The sequence below is a fragment of the Gorilla gorilla genome, chromosome 3 (assembly GCF_029281585.2).
Source record: "Gorilla gorilla gorilla isolate KB3781 chromosome 3, NHGRI_mGorGor1-v2.1_pri, whole genome shotgun sequence".
Taxonomy (NCBI): Eukaryota; Metazoa; Chordata; class Mammalia; order Primates; family Hominidae; genus Gorilla; species Gorilla gorilla.
Window position 1 is genome coordinate 96064562 of NC_073227.2, and position 27669 is coordinate 96092230.

Consider the following 27669-nt stretch of genomic DNA (forward strand, 5'->3'; position numbering starts at 1 on the left):
TTCTAAATTTCTGAGCGAATTACAAAACCTCTAAGAATCTTAGTTTCTTCCTGGAGCTAATTATACCTACCTAATAGGGTTATTGTGAAGATTAAAATTATTAAATTTCTTTTTTCCTTTTTTTTTTTTTTTGAGACAGAAGCTCTGTTGCCCAGGCTGGAGTGCAGTGGCACGATCTCGGCTCACTGCAAGCTCCGCCTCCCAGCTTCACGCCATTCTCCTGCCTCAGCCTCCCGAGTAGCTGGGACTACAGGCGCCGGCCACCACGCCTGGCTAATTTTTTGTATTTTTAGTAGAGATGGGGTTTCACCATGTTAACCAGGATGGTTTCGATCTCCTGACCTCGTGATCTGCCTGCCTCAGCCTCCCAAAGTGCTGGGATTACAGGCGTGAGCCACCACGTCTGGCCTGAGAGTGGGTTTCACCATGTTGGCCAGGTTGGTCTCGAACTCCTGACCTCAAGTGATCCACCTGCCTCAGCCTCCCGAAGGGCTGGGATTACAGGCATGAGCCACCACGCCCAGCCTTAAACTTTTAATACACACATAAAAGTCTGCTTAGGCTGAGTTATGCTGTAGAAACAAACAAGTCTCAAATTTCAGTGGCTTACCCAAAGGTACTTCTTGTACACATTCATATCTTTGGCATGCCAGCTGTGGCTCTGCTCCAAATCTTCATTTCAAGACCAACACTGAAGAAGCAGCTTCTGGCCGGGTATAGTGCCTCATGCCTGTAATCCCAGCACTTTGGGAAGGTGAGGCAGGTGTATCACTTGAGCCCAGGAATTGGAGACCAGCCTGGCCAACATGGCAAAACTCCCATCTCTACAAAAAAAAATACAAAAATTAGCCAGGAGTGGTGGCACATGCCGATAGTCCCAGCTACTCAGGAGGCTAAGGTGGGAGGATCGCTTGGGACCAGGAGGCAGAGATTGCAATGAGCAGAGATTGTGCCGTTACATTCCAGCCTGGGCAACAGAGTGAAACCCTGTCTCAAAAAAAAGCAGCAACTTCTCTCTGGGAAAGGCAGGTCTTGTGACAGAGGCAAACGAGAGATGGCAGAATCTCACAGTGGCATTTATAACTTCTGCTCTGAAGTGGCAACATTTCCATTCACATGTCATTGGCCAAAGCAAGTCATGTCCAAACTAATATCAATGCAAAGCATAATCCCATAAGGACATATCTGATATAGAGGAGCAGTGAAAATGTCAACAATAATATAATCTATGAGAGGATACAGAAGCATAACCAGCAAATGTTAGCGTCCTTCCCTTTCCTCTTTTCCCTTACTGGGTCCCCCTGAGAAACACAAGTGTACAGCATGGAGAGGCGGTGTGATGTCATAATTAAGAGTGTAGATTCTGAGAACAGACTGCCTGAGTTCAAATCCTAACTCTGCCATTTTCCAGCTGTGTGGCTTTGGGCAAGTTATTTAACCTCTCTATGCCTCAACTTCTTCATGTAAAATGGCAGTAATAATAATACGAATGCCACAGAGCTGTGGATGAAATGAGCCCATGTAAGTAAAGTGCATAGTACATGGTAAGCCCTATATGAAAGTGTTAACTTTGTTATTGCTGTTGTCATTATTGAAGGAAACCTGGTGGGAAGTCGAAAGACCTAATATAAAATCTCAGCATTATAATTCTTTTTTTTTTTTTTTAAGATGGAGTCTTGCTCTGTCCCCCAGGCTGAAGTGCAATGGCGTGATCTAGGCTCACTGCAACCTCCTGCTGGGTTCAAGCGATTCTCCTGCCTCAGCCTCCAGAGTAGCTGGGATTACAGGTGCGCGCCACCATGCCCAGCTAATTTTTTTTGTATTTTTAGTAGAGATGGGATTTCACCATGTTGGTCAGGCTGGTCTCGAGCTCCTGACCTTGTGATCTGCCCACCTTGGCCTCCCAAAGTGCTGGGATTACAGGCGTGAGCCAGCGTGCCCGGCTGCATTATAATTCTAATAGTGACTTTGAGCAAGTTAGATAATTTCTGCAAACCGCTTATTCCTTCGTCTGTAAAATTAGAATAACACTCATTTCTGGAGAGGCCACTTAGGACAATGGTTAAAAGCATGGACTGTGGAGCTGGAATACCTTGGATCAAATTCCAACTCCACCATTTTCAAACTGTGTGACTTTGGGCAAATTACTTCAATTTTATTATCCATAACACAGGGACAATCATCATACCTTACCTTCATAGGAATAGTATGAGAATTAAGTGGATTAACAGTTGACATGCAACATTGTTAGAATAGTGCCTGGTGCTTAACAAAGGTTCATTAACTGTTTGGCACATAGAGGAAGTGCTTCATAAGTGTTAACTATTCTCACAGGCTATGAGGGGATTGGCTGTATGAACAGGCATGAAAATGCTTTATGAAAAGCAGTGGTCAAACACGGAGACTCAGGAATCTGCAGTATAGAAGTCTATGGCTATGTCGTTAGGCTTAACCAGGCTTAGCATGTCCAGCCAGTGGCAAGCACTTTCTTCTGGAAGCCTGTCCGGTGCAGAGGGACCTCCTTAACTGCTTCCTTTCATGCGGATGGGCCCTGGCTGCTGTGCTTGTACCTTATAACTTGTAGAAGCAAAAGCTGATACTTCACCCTGTTTCCAACATGATTGAGCACTTTACAAATCAAATTCAGGACAAACAAAGCTTTGCACCCTGAGATAAACCAAAACCACCCCGACTAGTTCTGATCTCCAAAATAAGAAAATCTTGACTTATTTCTTGTAAAACTAAACTCCCTAACCAAAATAATTTTACCTCTGATTTTTGCTAAGGAATGTCTGAAGACACATCATAACCTTTGTGACAATGCTAATCATGTGGGAATGGTGCTGTTTCCCCACCACAAGCTGCCCAATGTAACTATTATAATCTTGGTAACTTTGAGGGTTTTTTTTTCCTTTAAATGTTTGTTTGGGGCCGGTCATGGTGACTCGTGCCTGTAATCCCAGCACTTTGGGAGGCCAAGGCAGGTTGATCACTTGAGGTCAGGAGTTCAAGACCAGCCTGGCCAACATGGCAAAACCCTGTCTCTACTAACAGTACAAAAATTAGCCGGGTGTGGTGGGGCATGCCTGTAGTCTCAGCTACTTAGCCTGGAAAACAGTGTGAGACCTTGTCTAAAAAATATATATCTATATATATATATATATATTATATATATGTAATATATATTGATATATTATATATAGATATATATCTATATATTATATATCTATATATAGATTATATATTATATATAATATATAGAGATTATATATTATATATAATATATAGATATTATATATAGTAATATCTAGTATATATAGTAATATAATATAATAATAATATCTATATTATATATAGATATATAATATATAGGTATATAGATATATATTATATATCTATATATTATATATATCTATATATACACACATATATAATATATACATATACAATATATGTTTTTGTTTTCTAATTTGAAAAGTCTGTTTTTCCAAAGTCTAACTCCCTCTTTCTTTGTAAGTAAACTGTATCTTTTGTTTTCTAAAATGTTTCTATCTTGGCTATAGTTGACTAGACCAGGGGAATTCATATCTGTATTCTTTTTCAGTCCAGTCTGGCTTCTTTAACCAGGAAGATGTGAGCTGAGAGCTGTGGAGTAGATGTCTTCACCAGATGAGTACACAGAGAGGTAGAGAATGTGTATCTGCAGAGTAGGATGAAGCAGAGACAAGGTGGGATGGGAGAGAGACAGGGGCTGCAGGACAACCCTACCATTAATACACCCAACAGTCGCCATCCTACCCCACTTATTTATTCACTTAGTAACACTAATTACTCTCTAAAAATACTTGACTATTTATTTATTTGTGTCTCTACACCCACAGGAATGAATGTAAGTGCTATGAGGGCAGGAAGATTGTTTTTCCTACCACTGAATTCCCAGGACCTCAATCAATGCTTGGTATATAGTGGGTACTCCATAAACATTGGCCGAATAAATGAATTCTATTTACTTGTTCACAATTGTAGGGGAGGAAAAAATTATGTTCCTTCTATCCATCTTAAATTCATTGGCTGAGGCCCCAGTAAATTAGACTGAATAAAGATAGACTAATAAAAGTATGCAAATTGATTTAATACAAAATTTACATGTTGTGGGAGCCTTCATAAGGAAATGGAGACCCAAAGAAATGGTGAAACTCGAGCTCGATGAAGAGTGGAAAATCGTGGGAAAATGTGATAGGACAAAAAGGGGTATGAGCTAAGAGTGGTAAACTGGGGCAAGGCACATTCATTCGGGTTCCTCTCAGCAGCCTTCCGTCTTTGGAGATAAGGATTCTCCTTTTCTGCACATATAGGGAGGACACCTCTCACATGAGGGTCTTGTAAGCTGTTTCAAAGGAAGCTCAGAGAGTCCTTCCAGCACCTGCCATTTCTCAAATCCCTCATCTTAAAATATTCAGTGTGCCAATGTGCCATATTTTGGGGTAATATATTCTGAACCCTTCATAATCAAATTAAAATTTTGAGAGCTTCTGTCCTATTGTTTCAAAGATCTTGTTACCTGCTTTGAGTTATTGAGAATTTAACAGAATTAGGGATATGAAGTCTGAGACTTTAAAAATGATGAGACTTTACTACATGGAATGAGTTTTAGTGGAGCAACCCTTCAAGACAGCTAATAATGTGTGAAACCTCACCAACCATCATGCAGAATGATCTAGGATGATTTCTCCCAACCACTCCCATGAATTATAATGAGGAGCCCTCAACAAAAGGAGAGGGGGCTGTCATGGTTTGTTCCTGTCTTTGTTATGAAATCCAAAGGCACATGATTGCTTGGTTTTATGTGTGACTTTTATGGAACATTATTTATCCAGAAGAAGTTCCCTTCAAATTGCCTTTACCTTCCAAAATAGTCAAAGGAATGCCCTTTATAAGCAGGCAATTAACATGGGCATTTTGTGCAATTTATAGTAGTAGACTAAAATGTTTCTCATATTATCCACCAAGTTCCTGTTCTTGATAAATCTGTTTTGATCACAATAAATATTTTTTCTTTTTCTTTTTCTTTTTTTTTTTTTTGTTGTTGTTGTTTTTGAAATGGAGTTTCACTCTTGTTGCCCAGGTTGGAGTGCAATGGCACAATCTCAGTTCACCGCAACCTCCACCCCCCAGGTTCAAACGATTCTCCTGCCTCAGCCTCCCGAGTAGCTGGGATTACAGGCATGCGCCACCACACCAAGCTAGTTTTGTAGAGACGGGTTTTCTCCATGTTGGCCAGGCTGGTCTTGAACCCCTGACCTCAGGTGATCCGCCCGCCTCGGCCTCCCAAAGTGCTGGGATTATAGGCCTGAGCCACCATGCCCAGCCAAATATTTTTTTCTAGTTAGGTATTTAATCTTTGTTAATATGGAGATAAGCAATTTCCCCTCTTAATTAAGGAGTAATGTGGATCTGTATGGCTCATTTTTGTTTGCTCTCCTCTAAATGAGAAATTTTTCTATGGGCTAAAATACCATTTAGTGAATTTAAGCACTCATCAAAATTTTAAAATAAATGTATTTATTGTGCCCATTTGTTTCCAGAGTTTCCTTGTTTTTGAGTTCTTTTTTCCCGTGTGTGTGCATGTGTGTTAAAGATACAAATAAACAATTTGTGAAGATACCATTGTTTTTAAAGAACTCATTTTCAAATGATGCAGCAGTATCTTCAACAATGTTTTATAAGCCCTTCCGATCTATATTTAGCTTTGTAGAAAATGTGTTCATAATGAGGAAGGCTCAAGGTGCAGAATATGGGGGGGCAGTGGTAGCTGGGTCCTGTCTTCACTACAAAACCAAGGATCCTTGGTTTAAGTGTTCCACTGTATTTACATTTATCTGGGCAGAGAAATATCTGCCATGGCCAGGCATGGTGGCTCACGCCTGTAATCCAAACATTTCAGGAGGCCAAAGTGGGAGGATCACTTGAGCCTAGGAGTTTGAGTCTAGCCTGGGTAACATAGTAAGATCCTGTCTCTTACAAAAAAAAAAAAAATTAGCTAGCTAGGTGTGGTGACTCACCTGTAGTCCTAGCTACTTGGGAGGCTGAGGTAGGAGGATCACTTGAGCTCAAGAGTTTGAGGCTGAAGTGAGCTATGATTGAGCCACTGTACTCCAGCCTGGACAACACAGACCCAGGCCCTATCTCTTAAAAAAAAAAAAAAAAAAAAAAGTATATATATATATTTTAAATATAGAAACATTTTCCTTAGTTCCTCTTTTATGTAAATTACTTTGAGTTGTGCTCTCCATACTTTTTCTTTATTCTTTTGGGACTCAGAGAACACTACTCCAAAATGAAGGCCTCAGAAGTAGCTTCAGAAGCAAAAAGTTTTATCTGACCTTCTGCCCTCCTGTCTCTCAGTCCCATTATCCCCCAAAGCTCGTGCTAGAAACTAGAATCCCTCTTTCCCAAGGCAAGTCATAGAAACCAGAACACCTTTTCACTCTTAACTTTCCCTTTGCCTGTCTGTGTAAAACCTAGCCGTAAAGAAATTATCTGGCCAGGTGCGGTGGCTGGCGCCTATAATCCCAGCACTTTGGGAGGCTGAGGTGGGTGGATCACCTGAGGTCAGGAGTTCGAGACCAGCCTGGCCAATATGGCGAAACCCCGTCTCTACTAAAAATACAAAACATTAGCCAGGTATGGTGGGTGCCTGTAATCCCAGCTACTCGGGAGGCTGAGGCAAGAGAATCGCTTGAACCGGGGAGGCGGAGTTTGCAGTGAGCCAAGATTGTGCCATTGCACTCCAGCCTGGGCAACAAGAACGAAACTCCACCTCAAAAAAAAAAAAAAAAAAGAAAGAAAAGAAATTATCTGACCTACTTCGTTTGACTGTAGGTCACAAGACCCCCATTCCGGAGAGGGTTCTGCCCCATACTCAGAAGGAAGGAAAGGTAGGAATGCTGCTCAGAGAAGCCAAGAAGAATCTAGACAGACAGCCCTTGCTGAGTTTCCACTCAGTCTAGTAGCATGCTCTTTTGTCCAATCATATTTCTACACATTGTTCCATACTTTGTTGAATGTAAGCATAAAAATGGACACTGTCCCCTGTATCTTTGGGTCTTCGTTCTGAAGGCTCCTGTGCACATGTTAATAATAAATTTATATGCCTTTTCTATTAATCTGGCTCTTGTCCATGATTTTTTCAGAGAACCTCCAGAGGGTAAAGGGGAAATTTTCCCTTGGCCCTGACAGGTCTCCTAACTTTCAGTAGTTTTGTATAATGCCTACACTTCTGTGATAGTTTTGTATTTTTTTCTTGTTTTGGTTAAGAAAGGCAGTTACTTTTATTCAAACTGATTTGAAAGCAATATAAGAAGTGATTTGTGGAACCTTGGATGAAAATGGACCCATTGTCAGTCACTGTTTTTGAATGTTTTAGTACAGCCTGTTACATAATAATTGAGTCATCATTCCACCAATCTGATACTTTATCATTCTTTGTGTTTTAAAAACGGGGCTTTGGTCTTCATTTTCTATCTTTCCTACTTTATATAATTGCTTAGACTGATTAAATTAATATTATCAAGTGAGAGAACTGTATGTCTACATGAGTAAAAAGTCTTAGTCATTGTCAAAAGAATGTTAGAATAGACAATGACCTTGGAAAATTGTTGTATTATAGATATCTGCACATCGAACTCTATTCCTCTTATTAAGGAAGTACAGATGGAGAAGTTTATCTATTCGGTGTTTATTACTGCATTGAAGTCTCACCAAGTACCTATTGACTACATCTAAATTATAGTAATTTTTTTAAAAGGCATGAAATATAAATGTCTCCACTTGGGCACAAGCACATCCAATTGCCTTTAATGGAGATAAAATAACCATTAGGATCTTTTCCAAGCCCTTGAGCATTAGATGAAAAGTTCTATAATTAGAGTGTGTAGCAATGGCTTTTAGTTTTGAAGTCTTTGCAGCCATATATTTGACTTTATTTATTTATTGGTTGTGAGACAAGGTCTCACTCTGATAAGAACAGATGCTACACTTGATCTTAGCCAAAAGGCCAAGAAGTGATAGAGTCTCACTCTGTCACTGGGAGTGCAGTGGCACAATCACAGCTCACTGCAGCCTCAACCTCTGGGCTCAGGTGATCCTCCCACGTCAGCCTCCCAAGTAGCTGGGACTACATGCACACCGCACCAAGCGCAGTCAATTTTTCTATTTTTGGTAGAAATGGGTTTTTTTTCATGTTGCTCAGTCTGGTCTCGAACTCATGAGTTCAAGCAATTCTTCTGCCTTGGCCTCCCAAAGTGCTAGGATTACAAGCATGAGCCACTGCACCAGACATATTTATATTTGTTATATATTAAAAAACTTTTTTTGTAGAGATGGGAGTCTCACTCACTATGTTGCCCAGGCTGGTCCTGAACTCCTGGGCTCAACAACCCTCCTGCTTCAGCCTCCCAAAGTCATTTGACTTTAAACAGCCAATCACTTTCTTGAGTGGTAGATTAGATCATTTCAGTGTGTTTCACACTATGAAGTTTTTGCTTGGTTTTTAGCAGAATTCATTTATTCTAGGTCTTTTTGATGACTTGCCTTGGCCAGGATTGGCTAGCAGATTTTACCTGTATGACAACTTGGTGCACTGGTGCAATTTGGTTGAGATTATGAGACCACATTTTGCTCAGTGGGGCAAGATGTCCTGCTCCCTTAGTGATGTCTGCCATGGGAAAGAGAATGGATATTGGTGATGGGTTGTACCTCTGCCATCAAGTAAGCACAGTGAAGCCTTTAGGCAACCTTTGAAAGCCATTGAGTTACCTTTAATGCTCTCTCATTTTTCAGATGAATTTAAGTGAATAATGATGCCAAAGCATCTCATGGAAAAAAAAACATGAATAAAAAGCATTGCTCTAAATGTAACGTTATCAAAATCACTGGTTAAAGCAACATATAGCACTCTTGTTTTTGATACCAGTCTTGTGAATAAGGTATTCAGGAAGCACAGCTGTCTTGTGTTCCTGAAGCCATATCAGGATTCAGCAGGAAAGAGCACCAAGATCACTTGGCAATGTTTATCCTGATCAAGCACGGGCACTGATGGCAGGTATGCCACCTATTTTGACATAAATTCTAGATATATGGTAGACCTGTACTATGTCATATCTATGTCTATGTTTATATCTATATCTATACAATGTCTATAACTATCTGTTTGGAAAGAGCAAGAATTGGTTCTTTTCGGGGTTCTCTCCTATATCCCCATACAATCAAACAATAAATATGTGTTGAATAAATCACTTGTGCAAATTCTAAAATTCACATATGACTCTGTATTTTATCATATCTCCCATAGAATAGGTGAGAACCAGAGAAAAATATTGTTAAACCCAGGAGCCCAAGCTATATGATCAACTGGAAAGACTCAGTAGGTAATTTGTTCCTAGAAAGCAGCCTATGGCAACAAATGATTGAAATTTCCACCTTGATAAAATGACAAATTACTACATGTCAGAGATTTCTAGTTTGCTTGTAAATAATGAGAGCTGTGATGATAAATCCCAGATTTTCACCCTGAGGTACCCTATCAGCAAAAGAGTAAATGCCATTCATTCTTCTGGAGGCCTTGCCAAAAAAAGTCATTGCCTAACTAAAAAATATGCTGGAGTCTCACATTTCGTCTTAAAATTTCATGTGAATTTTGGATTTTATGCCACAATACATATTTATTATAATATTAACATTAAATTACCAGTTAAATTTCTTAAATTTTTCTAAAAAATTTTGAAAAAGCTGATAGTCCCAGAAGATGTATCATGTTTAGCTTGTGGCTTGGCATATCATCAAGTCCAAGGAGCACGTGACAGATGAGAAAGGTGAGTGTAATCCATGGAACTTGGTCAATGCAGTAGGTTGAATTGTGTCCCCCCAAAAGATATGCACAAGCTCAGCCGGGCGTGGTGGCTCACACCTGTAATCCCAGCACTGTGGGAGGCCAAGGCAGGCGGATCACCGGAGGTCAGGAGTTTGAGACTAGGCTGGCCAACATGGTGAAATCCCATCTCTACTAAAAGTACAAAAATTAGCCAGGCGTGATGGCAGGTGCCCGTAATCCCAGCTACTCAGGAGGCTGAGGCAGGAGAATCACTTGAACCTGGGAGGCAGAGGTTGCAGTGAGACAAGATTGCACCACCGCACTATAGCCTGGGTGACAGAGCAAGACTCTGCCTCAAAAAAAAAAAAAAAAAAAAAAAGATATGCATAAGCTCTAGCTACCCCACTCCTTTTTCTGTGAATGTGACCTTATTTGGATATAGGGGTCTTTGCAGATATAATTAAGTTGAGGATCTCAAAATGAGATAATGCTGGATTTAATCCAATGAGAGAGATCTGAGACCCAAAGAAACAGGGGAGACAGTCATATGAAGAAGGAGGCTGCTATGGTTTGGATGTGGTTTGTCCCCACTAAAACTCCTGTTGAAATCTGATCCCCAGTCTGGCAGTATTGGGAGACGGGAAGTGTTTGGGTCATGGGAGCAGGTCTCTCATGAATAGGTTAATGCCTTCCCAGTGGAGAGCGTTCTCATTCTTGTGGGACTGGATTAATTACTGAAGAGCAGGTTGTTATAACAGTGAGTTCAGCCTCCTAGACTCTCTCTCTTGCTTCCTCTCTCACCATGTGATCTTTTGGCACACACCCGCTTCCCCTTCCTCTTTCTTCCATGAGTTGAAGTGGTGTGGGACCCTGACCAGTTGCAGCTACCCAATCTTGAATTTCCCAGCCTACAGAACTGTGAGCTAAATAAGCCTCTTTTCTTTATAAATTACCCAGTCTAAAGTGTTCTGTTATAGCAACAAAAATAATGGACTAAGAAAATGGTAGGAGACGCCCTGGCTTGGTGGCTCACGCCTGTAATCCCAGCACTTTGGGAGGCCAAGGCAGGCAGATCACCTGAGGTCAGGAGTTCGAGACCAGCCTGACCAACATGGTGAAGCCCCATCTCTACTAAAAATACAAAAATTAGCTGGGCTTGGTGGCACGCACCTATAATCCCAGCTCCTTGGGAGGCTGAGGCAGGAGAATTTCTTGAACCCAGGAGGCAGAGGTTGCAATGAGCTGAGATTCTGCCACTGCACTCCAGCCTGGGTGACAGAGCAAGACTCTGTCTGGAAAAAAAAAAAAGTGAAAATGGCAGGGGTTGAAGTTATGATCCCACAAGCCAAGGAGCTTCAAGAGCCACCAGAAGCAGAAAGGATTCTCCTTGCAGCTTCTGGTGGCTGGAAGGATTCTCCCCTAGAGCCTTCGGAGGGAGCATGGCCCTGCTGACACCTTGATTTCTGAATTGTGGCCTCTGAAAGTACAAAACAATCATCTTTCGTTTTAAGCCACCAAGTTTGTGGTTACTTCAGCCCTGGAAAATCAATATACTTAGGAATTGCAAAAATTACAATTCCAAAGATAATACTTCCAATACTTGAATCCTGCTCTGGCCATATAGTTCAAAGTCATTTTTAACCATTGCTCTCAGACAAAGTGGCAAAGCTACAACTAATCCTAAATCCAATGTCTGATCAGCTTTGCTAACTACCCTCACAGTAGCTTGGCAATTAAACCTTTATCTTGAGACCATTAGCATTTTTACTAGATTCAGGTGACATAAAAATGTACAAATTTGGATAAATACCAAGGAAAATAACTTTGTCTATAAAAATTCAATTATTTGTGCCTCAAAGTATTAATACTTTGGTCTGAACTTCAGTTCTCTAACTGGCCTCACTGAACATTGGTCTGTAATGTTCACCTCTTGTCTATTGCCATTTTGTAAAAGTATCTAGAAGGTTAAAAAAAAAAATAGTTGTGAAGAAAGATTGCCAGAAGATATATTTTAATATTTTGTAAAGTATTTTTAAATAACTTAAATGCACGAACTCATCTGGTATTGGCAACTGTGACTTGGAAAATAAATTCAGCATATTTTTACACCATACTACTAGACAATTTGGTCACATCCATCTATATAATTAGAAGAGCAGGAAAATGGGGCACTCTCATAGTATATATTAAAAATTGTGAAAAATGTTTCACAAAATGCTAGGAAATTAAAAACCATTTTATACATGACTGACAAGAGAAAATTGATTAGAAAACAAAACCAAAATAAACAATGTTTCTTTTTTTTCTTTTACTTTGAGAGGATCTCACTATGTTGCACAGACTGGAGTACGGTGGCATGATCTCAGCTCACTGCAACCTCCACCTCCCAGGCTCAAGCCATCATCCTCCCACTTCAGCCTCTCAAGTAGCTGGGACTAGAGGCACCTGCCACAGGCCCAGCTAATTTTTGTATTTTTTGTAGAGACAAGAGTTTGCTATATTGCCTAGGCTGTTCTTGAACTCCAAGCTCAAGCGATCCACCCTCCTTGGCTTCCCGAAGTGCTGGGATTGCAGGCATGAGCCACCACACCCAGCCACCAGCAGTGTTTACGATGCCAAAAGTGACATTAATTTCTGGCCGTATAAATATTAAAAACATTATTATGTCACTTAGTAGATTCAGAGCTTGGTTTCCCATGACTTTCAGTTAGGTAATCTTAAATTTGGTCCATCATTGTTTGAGAGAATAGATCAAGCTTTCTTTGAATGTGAGAATATCTTTGCCTAAAATTACTCCCACTTCTGAATCTCACAATACATTAAAAAACAAAATATCAGTGAATTTAATTTAAGGAACTAACTGACATGTGTTAGCAATTCATGAATCAGGCAGCATCCTGCTTATAAACTAGAGGGAGCTCCCTTGGGCATGGCAGAACAGTTGGTTTTTATAAGGTAGCTTGAGCAAGAACAAGGAAACAGCATAGGGCAAAAAGTGACATTAGGTTACTACTTCAGGTTACTTTCCTTGATGGGTTAAAGCAGAGAGGGCTTCCTTATCATGTCTGCTCAGGTTAACTGGGTCCTTTACAAGTGGTTGCTGTGAATCTCTTTGGTTTTGGGGAAAACTACCTATTTGGAAATTGTTCTGTTTTTTAAAGTTTCAGTTTGATTGTGTGGTGCTTGACGTGAGTGACTCCATTTTGGTTTGGTCTGTTGGGGCCAAGTGCAGGAGCTCAGTCAAAAACAGTAGGTGACTCCATTTTGGTTTGGTTGTTGGGGCCGAGTGCAGGAGCTCAGTCAAAAACAGTGGGCTCCCTTAAATTTTATTTACCACCGAATTCAATCCTTTCTATTTTACTCTCTTTCAAGTATCTTCTTCTAAATTTCCTAAAAGGGTGGAGGAGTTTATAAAGTTGCTATCCCCTAAGTACAGAGAAGGAAACTGTATTAAAAGTGGCTCCAACAATGGGGCACTTCTCAAATCACAAGGCATCTCCCACTTCAGAATTTTTGTTTCACAACTAAAAAGAATTGTTTTACCCCGGTCACTCATGTACTCTTGCTACATTGTTCTTCAAGCAAAAGCTCTGAATTAGAGGTTGCTGCCCTTGAGTGTCTTCTTTAGCCCAATGACTTATATTTACTGGGTAAATAAAATAGAATTTTAGGAATCTGTTCTTATGATATACCAAACAAATTCTAAAGTGCTACTTTTCCTAATAGCAAACAGCAGCTACAGTTTCAGGTTAAACAAAATTGCATTGTTTAAGCCAAGCACCATTACAAGGTTTGTGGAGCAAGGAACAGATTCAAGTTGTTATTTAAATTATAAAGATAGATGCAAATAGAAATGTGTTTCTGATTGTAGGAAAAGACATTCTATTAGAATTTCATAAAGGAAGTTGACACCATTAACCCATTTGTTTTTACCAGGATGTCAATGTTGAAAAGCAGGTTATTTAATTCTGCTATTTAAAAGTGGCTACGGACCAGGCGCGGTGGCTCACGCCTGTAATCCCAGCGCTTTGGGAGGCTGAGGCAGGCGGATCACCTGAGGTCGGGAGTTCGAGACCAGCCTGACCAACATGGAGAAACCCCATCTCTCTACTAAAACTACAAAATTAGCTGGGCGTGGTGGCGCATGCCTGTAATCCCAGCTACTCGGGGGGCTGAGGCAGGAGAATCGCTTAAGCCCAGGAGGCGGAGGTTGTGGTGAGCCGAGATTGCGCCACTGCACTCCAGCCTGGGCAACAAGAGTGAAACTCCATCTCGAAAAAGAATTAATTAAAATAATGATAGGCTGTGGAAAAGGAAGGATTTACAAGAACTGCAAATCCTTTTTTCACCTCTATTCCCTAGGACTCTAGTTTTCCCGTGAATTCATTTTTGTTTCTCCTTTACAAAACTATAGATATGCAGAGGCCAAGGGAAAACTTCCCCTTTACCCTCTGAAGGTTCACTGAAAATCACTGACAAGAGGCAGATTAATAGGAGAAAAGGCATACAAATTTACACAGAAGTCTTCAGAGTGAAGACCCAAAGATAAAGAGGACATTGTCCATTTTTATGCTTAGGTTCAACAAAGTATGGACAGCTGTGTAGAAATCTGATTGAACAAAAAGGGCAGATCCAATGCCAATAGACTGAGTGGGGAAATGTAGTAAGGCCTGTCTGTTCAGATTCTTCTTGGCCTCTGTGTGCATACATTCCTTCCTGCTGGGGATGGGGCAGAACCCTCTCTGGAATGGGGGTCTTATGACCTACAGTCAAACAAGGTAGGTCAGATCATTTCTTTATGGTCAGGTTTCACACAGAAAGATGGAGGCGCCGGGCTGCGGTGGCTCACGCCTGTAATCCCAGCACTTTGGGAGGCTGAGGCGGGTGGATCACAAGGTCAGGAGTTTGAGACCAGCCTGGCCAATATGGTGAAACCTCGTTTCTACTAAAAATACAAAAATTAGCTGGGCATGGTGGCACACGCCTGTAGTCCCAGCTACTCGGGAGGCTGAGGCAGGAGAATCACTTGAACCCAGGAGGTGGAGATTGGACTGCACTGAGCTGAGATCACACCACTGCACTCCAGCCTGGTGACAGGGCGAGACTCCTTCTCAAAAAAAAAAAAAAAAAAAAAAAAAAAAGATGGAGGGAAAGTTAGATGTTATTTTAAGTTTTATGACTGGCTTTCGGGAAACAGGGTTCTGGTTTCTATGACCTGCCTTGGGAACAATGGGACTGAGAGACAGGACAGGAGAAGGTCAGAGGAAAACTCGCTTCTGAGGCCTTTGTTTGGGGATATTGTCTTCTGAGTCCCAACAGATAGTTATACAAATTTCAAACTACTCAGAGCATCTCATTCTTACGTGAAAGAAAAATAAATCTTTTTTTTTTTTTTTTTTTGAGATGGAGTCTTGCTGTGTTGCCCAGGCTGGAGTGCAGTAGTGCGATCTTGGCTCACTGCAAGCTCCGCCTCCCGGGTCCACGCCATTCTCCTGCCTCAGCCTCCCCAGTAGCTGGGACTACAGGCACCCGCTACCACACCCAGCTAATTTTTTGTACTTTTAGTAGAGACGGGGTTTCACCGTGTTAGCCAGGATGGTCTGGATCTCCTGACTTCGTGATCCGCCCGCCTCAGCCTCCCAAAGTGCTGGGATTACAGGCGTGAACCACCGCGACCGGCCCTGAAAAATAAATCTTAAGACCCCAAAATCACTAAGCCAAAGGGAAAAGTCAAGCTGGGAACTGCGTCAGGCAAACCTGCCTTTTATTTTATTCCTAAATAAGATAGCTACAAAGAATTTAAAAAGCTACATACCTTCTTCACAATTTGCCCATTAGGAAATTTCTTGTGGGCCCCAAGATCTTTACCCTAAAATTGTTCTGTTGAATTTTACTCTGGCCAGGTAAATTGACAGCCTATCTTCACAGATGCAGGACAAAGGACAGAACTCTAAGTCATCCCTGTGCTCACCTGAGACAAATGCATGTCTGATTGCTTCCACTGATGTAAAAATGCAGATTTGCTGAGTTAGACGAAGACGTAAGTAACTTTCCTCTAAGGCCCTCTCACGTGTAAATTGTGTATTCGGTGATGGCCAAAGGCTCAAAAGAATGCAACTGTTTGTCTCTTATCTACCCACATCTTTTAAAATTTCTTTCTCTTTCCCCAATATCTGTCCTTTCCCCTTTAAATATTGAAGCCCTTAAAATCATCTTTGGAGAAGGCACAGACCTGGCCCCTGGGCATGCATTCTTAATCTTGACAAAATAAATTTTCTAAAATTTCTTTTTTTTCCCCCCCCCAGGTGGGGTCTTACTGTGTCACGCAGGCTGGAGTGCAGTGGTGCAATCTCAGCTTACTGCACCCTCCACCTCCTGGGTTCAAGTGATTCTCCTGCCTCAGCCTCCTGAGTAGCTGGGATTGCAGGCACCCGCCACCACACCTGGATAATTTTGTAGAGACGGGGTTTCACCATGTTGGCCAGGCTAGTCTTAAACTCCTGACCTCAAGTGATTTGCCTGCCTTGGCCTTCCACAGTGCTGAGATTACATGGGCCACAGCATCCAGCCAAATTTTCTAAGTTGATTGAGGCCTGTCTCAGATACTTTTTGGTTCACAGATTGGCAACCATGAAGGAAGTCAAGTGGAGATGCCCTTGACCTTTGGCAAATCTCCTATCTGGCTGGAGCTATCTTTATTGCTCAAACTAATAGGTCAATTTGCTTAGGCCTGGGAGCTGCCCCCTCCAGAGAATCCCTGATCTCCCAAAATTTGGTTGAAATCTAAGGTTTATTTTGCTGTACAACTCCTTTTCTGGAGTTTTACTCACTTTCAACAAGGAAAGTGAGCTTTTCCTGCTTCCATAATGATGGAGAGCAGGCAACTCCTTTCTGGAGTTTCAACTTGCTTTGAACAGGTAAGGCGAGTTTGAGGGTTTTTTTCTGCTTCTAGGATGGCAGAGAGCAGTCTTCATCCTGAGCCCCATTCCTAGGTAAGTAGCTGAATTGGGGTTTTGTTTTGGAAATTCTCCTTAATGGCTAAAGTTAAGATTAACAACCAGCTGGTCTTAATTTCTTCTTACCATTAGAGCACTCAGTAATCTAATATAAATTATAAATCTAATATATTAGATTTATTTTGGGTTTGACCAACTCTATCTGACTTGATCAAATCCAAACGAAAGTTCCAAATTATGGGGAATAAGGCCTCTGAATTGGCTACATTCCTGCAGCTGAAAATAAGGAAAGAAAAAAGGGAAAAAGTAAAAGCAGCCAGGCCGGGCATGGTGGCTCAAACCTGTAATCCCAGCACTTTGGGAGGCCAAGGCAGGCAGCCTAGGAGTTGGAGACCAGCCTGGGCAACATAGTGAGACCCCATCTCTACAAAAAATACAAAAATTAGTTGGGAATGGTGGCATGCGCCTATAATCCCAGCTACTCAGGAGGCTGAGGTGGGAGGATTGCTTGAGCAGGAGGAGGGTGTGGGGGAGGGTGGGGAGGTGAATGCTGCAGTGAGCCAAGATGGAACCACTGCATTCCTGCCTGTCAACAAAACAGCAACAACAACAACAACAACAACAAGAAAATAACAAGAAAAATAAATAAAGCATGTCAAACAAATATGTCTCTTATTGGGGCGGGGGAAGGAGAAGTATAAATGTGACAAAGTGGCCAGGAATTCTCAAAGTCAAGTTTTAATCCATAATCATTTTAAGCGATTTTGATAAAAGCATTAACATTTTGCCAAGTTCTGTTTTCTCTCTACTTCATGGAAGAGCTAATTCTAAATTTATCTCCCAGGTAAAGATTAGTTTAGGAAATTTCCTTGTATAGTTGAAATTGTTTTTATTTCAAAATTCAAAGCACCCAGCTGGTATTTGGTGAGCATTTCCTGTCTGAGGCACACCAAACCCCTTTGCCCTCCAGGTCCTTCCCGGGACAAGTCAGCAGTGCACAGGTTCCTAAGGTGGCCCTTGGCCCTGATACCAAGGAGTAAATTTGATCGGGTCTGCCTGCCTTTCTTGCTTTTGGTCCCTTGCTTTTTGTTATCTGTTTTCCTTTTTCCATGAAGCTGAAAGCCAAGATAGCTGAAGGCCTTGCCACTGAATGCTGAAACTTAACCTTCACTACTTTGTAGACAGTGTTCGTAGGTCACCATGGTAACGGGAGCAAAAAGATGGTTGTTTCTCAGGAATTTGGGCCAGCTCCTGTCTAGTTCAAACTGGTGGAAACCACCAATGCTTCAGCTGGGTCTGCACTAGTGCTCAAGAGGTGGCCTTTTGATGTGAGAAGGCCAAAAACTCCACCCTCAGATCATGCTAACACCACCATTTTCTGTACATATGTCCTATGAAATGCCACGAGCCCTGACTATACTTGTGCAGAACAAACCTGTTAACGTCTTTTTTTCCCCCAGTGCCAATCACCTTTCCCCATGCCTTAGACCATCCCACTTCCCTAACGCATAAATATCCCTAAACTTTATCTTCGGTCAGGTGGATTTGAGAGCTGTTCTCCTGTCTTAGTGCTGGGGCTTTGTGGATAAATCTTCGCTCTTTTGCAAAACCTGTGTTACAGTGATTGATTTACTGCATGTGGGCAGAATGGACCTGGACCTGGCCAATACTAGCCCTTGGTTCTATACTTTTACATAAGGGCAAATTCTCATTCTCAGGGTGACTGACCATAATTCCAGTGGTTAAAACTGCTGCTTAGCTTTGACACAAGAGTTTTCATTTTGCTGGGCCGGGAGCAGTGGCTCATGCCTGTAATCCCAGCACTTTGGGAGGCCGAGGCAGGCGGATCACCTGAGGTCAGGAGTCTGAGATCAGTCTGGCCAACATGGTGAAACCCCATCCCTACTAAAAATACAAAAATTAGCTGGGCGTGGTGGTAGGCACCTGTAATCCCAGCTATTTGGGAGGCTGATGCAGGAGAATCGCTTGAATCCAGGAGGCGGAGGTTGCAAGTGAGCTGAGATTGCGCCATTGCACTCCAACCTGGGGGACAAGAGTGAGACGTCGTCTCAAAAAAAAAAAAAAGGAGTTTTCATTTTGTAATAAAAACCGTGGCGTCTGGTGGCTGGGCGCAGTGGTTCACGCCTGTAATCCCCGCACTTTGAGAGGCCAAGGCGGGTGGATCACCTGAGGTCAGGAGTTCAAGACAAGCCTGGCTAAGATGGTGAAACCCCATCTCTACTAAAAACACAAAACTTAGCCTGGCGTGGTGGCGTGCACCTGTAGTCCCAGCTACTCGGGAGGCTGAGGCAGAGAATTGCTTGAACCCAGGAGGTGGAGGTTGCAGTGAGCTGAGATCACGCCACTGCACTCCAGCCTAAGCAACAGAGTGAGACTCCATCTCAAAACAAACAAACAAACAAAAACAAAACCATGGCATCTTATGATGTTTTGTGATGATTATAGCTGTGGCTTCTTTGTCTCCAACTATAATTTTTGCCCTGATTAAGTGGGGGGAAAATTTTCTAAGTTAGAGATTTACAATGTGACTGTATATTAGATTTACTTTTTTTGGTTATTTTGTTTGTTTGTTTGTTTGTTTTATTTTTTTGAGATAGAGTCTTGCTCTGTTGCCCAGGCTAGAAAATGGTGTGACCTCGGCTCACTGCAACCTCTGCCTCCCGGGTTCAAGAGATTCTCCTGCCTCAGCCTCCCAAGTAGCTGGGATTACAGGCACCCGCCACTATGCCTGGCTAATTTTTGTATTTTTTAGTAGAGATGGGGTTTCACCATATTTGCCAGGCTGGTCTCAAACTCTTGACCTCAAGTGATCTGCCCATCTCGGCCTCCCAAAGTGCTAGGATAATAGGCTTGAGCCACCATGCCTGGCCTTGTTAGACTTACTTTTAAAAATAATTGTTGATGCCTGGGTCCCACCCTCAGACATTTTGATTCACTTGATCTGGGATGGGACCAAGGCATCAATATTTTTTAAAAAAACACTCACCTCCCTAGACCACTCTAGCGTGGAGAAATACTGTTCTAAGGGACTTGAACCCTGGAGTCCATATCCTTTCATCTTTGAGTTTTGAGACCCCTGAGAGTTTCTGCTACTGGTTTCTAGGGTACCTTACTATTCGCGGGGCCAGCAGCAGGCACTTTGGTCTCTGCAATATGGTTCGCTGTAAGAATGGGAAAGTTGACAGGACATCTTGCTCTTTTGAGTGCAGTTAAGGATGGTCCAGTGATCTTATACTTACTCCTAAAAGCTCAGGAAACGAACACATTACTGCAGGGCTACTGCAGACTCCTCTGAGGAAAGATGAAGAATGACAGCCCAAAGTCTAAACTTGCATCAACATCCGGTACAGAAAACCGCTGTTAGCAAATAAACTCATTAGCGTCCTATTTGAGCTCTCTTGGGGGAAATAATCTCTCACTAGCCTGAGAAACACTTTGAGAACTCTTGTTTTACATGTGATGTTGGCTGTGCAGCTCACACAGCATGGTTGAGAGCTCTCAGCTCTATTTTCAGCGGCTGTTGGTAGTAGTGACAACTAAACAAAGAAGACTAGAATTTCAACAATGCTGTCTGTCCCAACTCAACAGGCATGACAAAGCAGTTTTCGATATACTGTATCAGTAAAGATGGTAAATACACAGGGAAATGTTTGAAATAGGAATAGCCTACCCACTCCCAGGGTGTAACGAAGACAGGCATCCAGTGGCAAAGCAAATGCTCCCTATTTAGGCTGGAGGGCCTGTCTTTAGCCAGAACACGAAACATAAATGGGAAGGCAAGGACTACACTGACGTAGTAAGCATTTACTTGGGAGACTTGACCTGAAAAAAGGAGCAGTCAAAACAGGAAAAAGTCAAGGACCTCTCAAATAACATCCTATTTGCCTGTAGAGAGAGACAGCCCTAATTTGATAGAAAGGGCTACTACCCAAGGTCAAGATGTTGTCTGCAGGTGACTAAGATTTGCATTTGGCCTGGACACAGTACCATGTACTGTTACCATGGGGATCACAGAGACAAGGAATATAGAATGCCTATGTAAACTGTAAAGTGTAATACCAATTTGATGGTGGTGGTTCATTACCTAGAGGACCTTGCTACTCAAAGTGTGGTCTTTAACCAGCATCATCAGCCTCACCTAGCAAGTTGCTAGAAATGCTATTGAATGTGCTTTTTATTTTTTTAATTGTAGTAAAATGTACATAATAAAATTTACTGTTTTAACCACTTTTAAGTACAGTTCTGTGGCATTAGGTACATTCACATTATCGTACAACCTCATTACTCCATCTCCAGAACTTTTTTTATCATCTGAAACTGAAACTCTGTACCTTGAATGTGCTTTTTTTTTCTTTCTTTCTTTTTTTGAGATGGAGTCTCACTCTGTCTCCCAGGCTGGAGTGCAGTGGTGCAATCTCGGCTCACTGCAACCTCCACCTCCCAGGTTCAAGTGATTCTCCTGCCTCAGCCTCCCAAGTAGCTGGGATTACAGGCATACGCCACAACACGCCAGATAAATTTTGTATTTTTAGTAGAGATGGGGTTTTTCCATGTTGGCCAGGCTGGTCTCGAACTCTTGATCTCAAGTGATCCACCTGCCTCAGCCTCCCAAAGTGCTGGGATTACAGGCATGAACCACCATGCCCGGCCCCACATGTACTTTTAAACAGGATCTCCAGGTGGTTCATATGCACAGTAAAGCTGGGAAGCACTGTTCTAGGAGACTTCTCACCATGGTAAACCTAATAGCATACTGTGTGGTAGACCCTGTACTAAGTATTCTGCATGTCTTATCTCATCTAATCCTCTCAGCAACCTGATAAAGTAGATACTATCATGAACTCACTGTACAGATAGGGAAACACGTAAGCGTTTGTACTCAAGGTTGTACAATTTGAAGGGATGGAGCTGGGTCTGTGATTCCAGAGTGTGTGCTTTACTCCCTCTGAACTTTTTCTCTTTTTTTTTTTTTTTTTTGAGACGGAGTCTTGCTCTGTCGCCTAGGCTGGAGTGCAGTGGCGCGATCTTGGCTCACTACAACCTCTGCCTCCCAGGTTCAAGCAATTCTCCTGCCTCAGCCTCCTGAGTAGCTGGGATTACAGGCGTGTGCCACCACGCCCGGCTAATTTTTTTTGTATTTTTAGTAGAGACGGGGTTTCACCATATTGGCCAGGCTGGTCTCAAACTCCTGACCTTGTGATCCGCCCGCCTTGGCCTCCCAAAGTGCTGGGCTTAGAGGCGTGAGCCACTGTGCCCAGCCCTTTTTCTTCTTTTTGAGACAGGGTCTCACTCTGTCACCCAAGCCAGAGTGCAGTGATGCAAACCCGGCTCACTGCAGCCTCAGCTTCTTGGGCTCAAGTGATCTTCCTGCCTCAGACTCCCATGTAGCTGGGACCACAGGCGTGTGCCACCATGTCTGGCTAATTTTTGTATTTTTTGTAGAGCGGGAGTCTCACCATCTTGCCCAGGCTCCCTCCAGACCTTTTCTGTGCCCAGAAATATCCCAGCAGGTGTCTTGCATTTGAGAATGTGCATTGAGGAAGTAAGATGCCTGAATATGGAGAGGGAAGAAGTAAAATAAGATCCCCACTGCAAATAAATCTTTTATCTGTAGTTTTGCACAGCTCTGGCATCCAGTAAAGAGATCTGGAGAATCTGGGACTGTGCTTTCACAGCATTATTTCATTTTGTCTCCCCAGAAACTTGAGTCTCCTAATCAAGATTTTCTTTCCTTTCTTAGGCATTTCAGCTGCTCCTATTTCTTTCTTTTAGGATTCTTCTGGAAAAACAGAGAAATCAAACAGGAAGCTGCTGCTGGGGAGTTCTGTGTTGGATAGGATAGTGTGGCCAGGTTCACTGTTCTACTACCTCAAACCCCAAGGTTTCAGCATGACTCAGGGGGTGCAAACTCCAAAAGGTCTAACTTGGAATGTGACTTAGGAACTCTGGCCAGTCTCCCTTGCTCAGATCTGAAACTGGGAAATTTTCAAAACCCAAAACCTTGCATAATCAGAAAGAATAAATCCCTATAAGGAAGAGAAACACAATGGAAAATTCCACTGGAGATATCTGAAATTGCCTGACTCTTGTGTCAGCAGCTGGGAGGTCAGATGGGGTCAGATGGCCACAAAGAGTACACAGTTGGACAAGATCTATCCTTCTAGGAAGTGAATTCCTGGAGGGTACTTCTGGTCATTAAAAGTTGCTTGAAAACTGTAGAAACTAAGACCCAGTGTTGTGTTTGTGCGTGTATGTGCAGTGGCGCAATCATAGCTCACTGTCACCTATTATTCCTGGGCTCAAGCGATCTTTTTGCCTCAGCCTCTGGAATAGTTAGGACTACAGGTGCACTGCCACCACCACACCCAGTTAACTTTTTTAATTTCCTTGTAGAAACAGAGTCTCTGTGTTGCCCAGACTGGTGTTGAACTCCTGGCCTCAGCCTCCTGAAGTGCTGGGATTACCGGCATGAGCCACTGTTCCCAGTCCTGGTCTTCTTAATGATTGTTTCAGAACTACTCATGATCAAAGATCAGTTAGGCAAATGGTTCTCAATCCTGGCTAAGGCTAGAATCGATCCCCTGTAAAATTTCTTTAAGAATCCGGATGCCCAGGACCCATTCCCAGAGATTTGAATTTAATTGGTCTGGAGTGACACCCAGGCCCAGGTATTTTCCAATGTGTCCAATGTTGAGAAACACTGAATTAGACAAAGTAGGGCGAAACTGTCATTTATTTTTGTATTTGCTATGCCTAACACAGTATCTGTCCCTTAGTTAGGTATTCCATAAGAGTTCATGGAATATGTATGTGAATAAATGAACTAGTGTCATCACATAAACAACTTTCAGGACTTAGGTTGCACTTTATGGGTTTCAAAATACTTTTGTATGTGCTGCTCTCATTTTAGTCTGTTAAAAAGGTAAACTGAGGCACAATAAAAAATTATTTTTAAAGTTTATTTGAGCAAACAATGAATCATGAATCACACAGCTCCAAACCAGGAGCAGTTTAGGGGCTCCATTAAGGAAGTATGAAAGAGGGACAGGCTCTTTTATTTTATTTATTTATTTATTTTTTGAGATGGAGTTTCACTCTTTGCCCAGGCTGGAGTGCAGTGGCACGATCTCAGTTCACTGCAACCTACGCCTCCCAGGTTCAAGTGATTCTCCTGCCTCAACCTCCTGAGTAGCTGGGATTACAGGCAACTGCCACCATGCCTGGCCAATTTTTGTATTTTTAGTAGAGACGGAGTTTCACCATTTTGGTCAGGCTGGTCTCGAACTCCTGACCTCAGGTGATCCATCCACCTCCGCCTCCCAAAGTGCAGGGATTACAGGCATGAGCCACCATGCCCAGCCCTAGGAACAGGCTTTTATACCATGAATACCTAAGTAACACATAGGAAAGATTTGATTTGTTACAGCTATAAAGTTGCCTTATTTGGTCTATACTACTGGAAAGTCCCTACTTAGATAAGTTTGTTGGCTACTTCTGATTGGTGGAGCTTAAGTTCTGTTTTTCTTTAACACAGACATTTACAAGAAATAAGTTTTTCTTATGTTTGCAAATCAAGCGAGGTTAAGATCACCTATGAGGCCTAGCTGGCTTTGTCTGCTCAATGATTCTTCAGGCCTGGTCTCCATTTTAATTTACTTTAATAGATCTCATGTTCTCTGAAAAATATCACTGTATGATGCCCATCTTACAGATGGGGAAGCCGAGGCTTAAAGAGATTAGGTGATTTCCACCTCCACCCCAAATCCAACAAAACTAATAAATGGAACTCTTGTTTATTTAACTCTTTTCCACTCATGAGGTTTAAAGACTAAGGATGGTTCTCATCTGGCTCCAGTCATGCCCTGAGAAAGTTTGTTTGCCTTGGCAAGTACGTCATTTATTCTTCCCACCTTGAGGTCTGAAAACTGCTTATTATAGAAAAATTCAAACAAAAAAGGTTAGAAAATAGTATAATTAACCTTCATGTAATCATCACCCAGCTTCAACAGCGATCAACTCAGGGCCAGCCTCATTTTGTTCACACCCCTGCCTCTATTTTGAAACAAATCCCAGTAACTATGTCAGTATGTATCTCTAAGAATTTTTAAAAAATAACCTCTGGCCAGGCGCAGTGGCTCACGCCTGTAATCCCAGCACTTTGGGAGGCTGAGGAGGGTGGATCACCTGAGGTCAAGAGTTCGAGATCAGCCTGGCCAACATGGTGAAACTTCCTCTCTGCTAAAAATACAAAAATTAGCCGGGTATGGTGGTGGGCACCTGTACTCCCAGCTACTAATAGGCTGAGGCAGGAGAATCGCTTGAACCCAGGAAGCAGAGGTTGTAGTGAGACGAGATCATGCCACTGCACTCCAGCCTGGGCAACAGAGCAAAAACTCTGTCTCAAAAAATAATAATAATAAAATAACCTCAATATCATCACCATACCCCCCCCCCACCCAAAAAAAGAATAAATTCTTAATATCACCAAATACTCAGTGGGCATTCACACATCTCTTGTCTTTAAAAAAAAAAAAAAAAAAATTTCTGGCCAGGCGCGATGGCTCACACCTGTAATCCTAGCATTTTGTGAGGCCAAGGTAGGTGGATCACCTGAGGTCAGGAGTTAGAGACCAGCCTGGCCAACATGGTGAAACCCTGTCTCTACTAACAGTACAAAAAATTTGCCCGGCATGGTGGCGGGTGCTTGTAATCCCAGCTTCTAGGGAGGCTGAGGCAGGAGAATCGCTTGAATCCAGGAGGCAGAGGTTGCAGTGAGCTGAGGTCGTGCCACTGCACTCCAGCCTGGGCATCAAGAGTGAAACTCCGTCTCAAAAGAACAAAAACAAAAACAATTAGCCTGGTGTAGTGCTGCATGCCTGTAATCCAGGCTACTTGAAAGGCTGACGCAGGAGAATCATTTGAACCCAGGAGGTGGAGGTTGCAGTGAGTCGATATTATGCCACTGCACTGCAGCCTGGGCGACAGACTGAGACACTGTCTCAAAAATAAATAAATAAATTAATTAATTAACAAACAGTTTCTTTGTTTGCTGTACATTTTATCAGAGAAAGAAATAAAAAAATAAACAGCTTCTTTGATTAGGGATCCAAGTAAGTTCTACACATTGCAATTGGTTGATATGTCTCATAAGTCTCTTTTAATCTATAGGTTTCCCTTCATTTCTCTCTGTTTGCCTCCTTTTAATTTATTTGTTGAAGAAACCATTTGTCTTGCCAAGTCCCCACAGTCTGGATTTCGCTGACCACAGCCTCCTGGCATCATTTAACACATTCCTCTGGGCCTTGTAGCTCCTATAATTTAATAGGTAGATCCAGAAGCTTGATTCGATTTGGGTTAATTTTTTTTCTTTTTCTTTCTTTCTTTTTTTTTTTTTTTTTGAGACAGAGTCTCACTCTGTCCTCCAGGCTAGAGTGCTCACTGCAACCTCCGTCTCCGGGCTCAAGTGGTCCTCCTGCCTCAGCTGGGACTACAGACGTGTGCCACCATGCCCAGCTGATTTTTGTATTTTTGTAGAGAAGGGGTTTCACAATGTTGGCCAGGCTGGTCTCAAGCTCCTGAGCTCAAGTGATCCACCCACTTCTGGCTCCCAAAGTGCTGGAAATACAGGTGTGAGCCACTACTCCCGACCAATTTTTTTTTTCTCAAAACTTCCTAGGTGCTTGTAAGGTCTTACATAAAGGGACAAATTTTGGTAACAAAACCAATTGTGAAGGCTAGGCAGCTAATACACATAAAATCGTGGCCCAGAATTAAGGAGGGACCTGCGTAATTGTGACCATGAAGTGCCCAGTTTAGGCTGGGAGGACCCCTTTTCTAACTCTGGGTCCAAGTTTAGCCCTGCACATCCCCATCAGACGTCCCGGCCCCTTCAGCTCTGTGTGTTTGCTCCTCTCCTTTCCTGATTTCTACCATTTGGTGCCAGCATAGGCAGGCATTCTATGGGGACTCTTCCTTGGGAGTCAGCGTTTTCCTGTGACCTGGTAACATTGCTATTTCTAGCTAGTTGGTGATAAGGGATCAGCATTTTCTAGCAGCTACTGTTGCCACACAGAGCATTTGCTCAGAGCGACATCTAGTGGCTCTTAAAAAAATAATGTAGTGAGGTGTAGTGGCCCTTTTTTTTTTTTAGACGGAGTCTTGCTCTGTCTCCCAGGCTGGAGTGCAATGGCGCAATCTCGGCTTACTGCAAACTCCGCCTCCCCGGGGGTTCAAGCGATTCTCCTAAGATTACAGGCGCCTGTCACCGTGCCCAGCTAACTTTTGTATTTTTTAGTAGAAATGGGGTTTTGCCATGTTGGTCAGGCTGATCTCGAACTCCTGACCTCAGGTGATCCACCCGCCTCGGCCTCTCAAAGTGCTGAGATTACAGGCATGAGCCACCATGCCTGGCCATGGCCCTTTTCTAAAGAGACATCAAACTAGTTTGATTTTAAAATATGTATTTTATCGTAATTTTTAAAAAGTAACTCATCATCATAAGAAAAACCCCAAAAGATACTGAATAGTAATAGCCTTGGCAATCAGATTGGCTTCCGAAATTTCATTCAAGTCTTTCCTGGTGCACCATTGAATGCAAAATGAAAATCCCACCAGATCTCAAGCCCCAAGAGTAACCACAGTGAATCATAGATCATGCTTCCTAGTGGCCGCATAGTATTTCCTGGAACATAGGGATGGGGACAATTGCTCACCTCATCTCTTATTAGTGGACTTTATGGGTAGATTTCGGGGTTTTTGCTTTTACAAACAATGCTTCCAGGAAGTCTTTGTACATATGGCCTTTGCATTCTTGAGAGTGTT

At 42.4% G+C, this 27669-nt stretch overlaps 1 long non-coding RNA gene and 1 pseudogene across 2 annotated transcripts; one reads left to right on the forward strand and one right to left on the reverse strand.

Annotated features, from left to right (window-relative positions):
- Positions 1-1390: 1390 nt before the first annotated feature.
- On the forward strand, positions 1391-16968 carry LOC129532994 (uncharacterized). Of its 2 annotated transcripts, XR_008678986.1 has the most exons (6): positions 1391-1521; positions 3605-3685; positions 8975-9103; positions 9353-9428; positions 15775-15911; positions 16824-16968. It is a non-coding gene; the product is annotated as an uncharacterized lncRNA (long non-coding RNA). The 2 variants fall into 2 exon arrangements; XR_010133235.1 differs by lacking the exons at positions 1391-1521; positions 3605-3685 and having other exon boundaries at positions 8937-9103.
- LOC115934515 (uncharacterized) lies at positions 7953-8068 on the reverse strand (annotated as a pseudogene).
- Positions 16969-27669: the final 10701 nt, after the last annotated feature.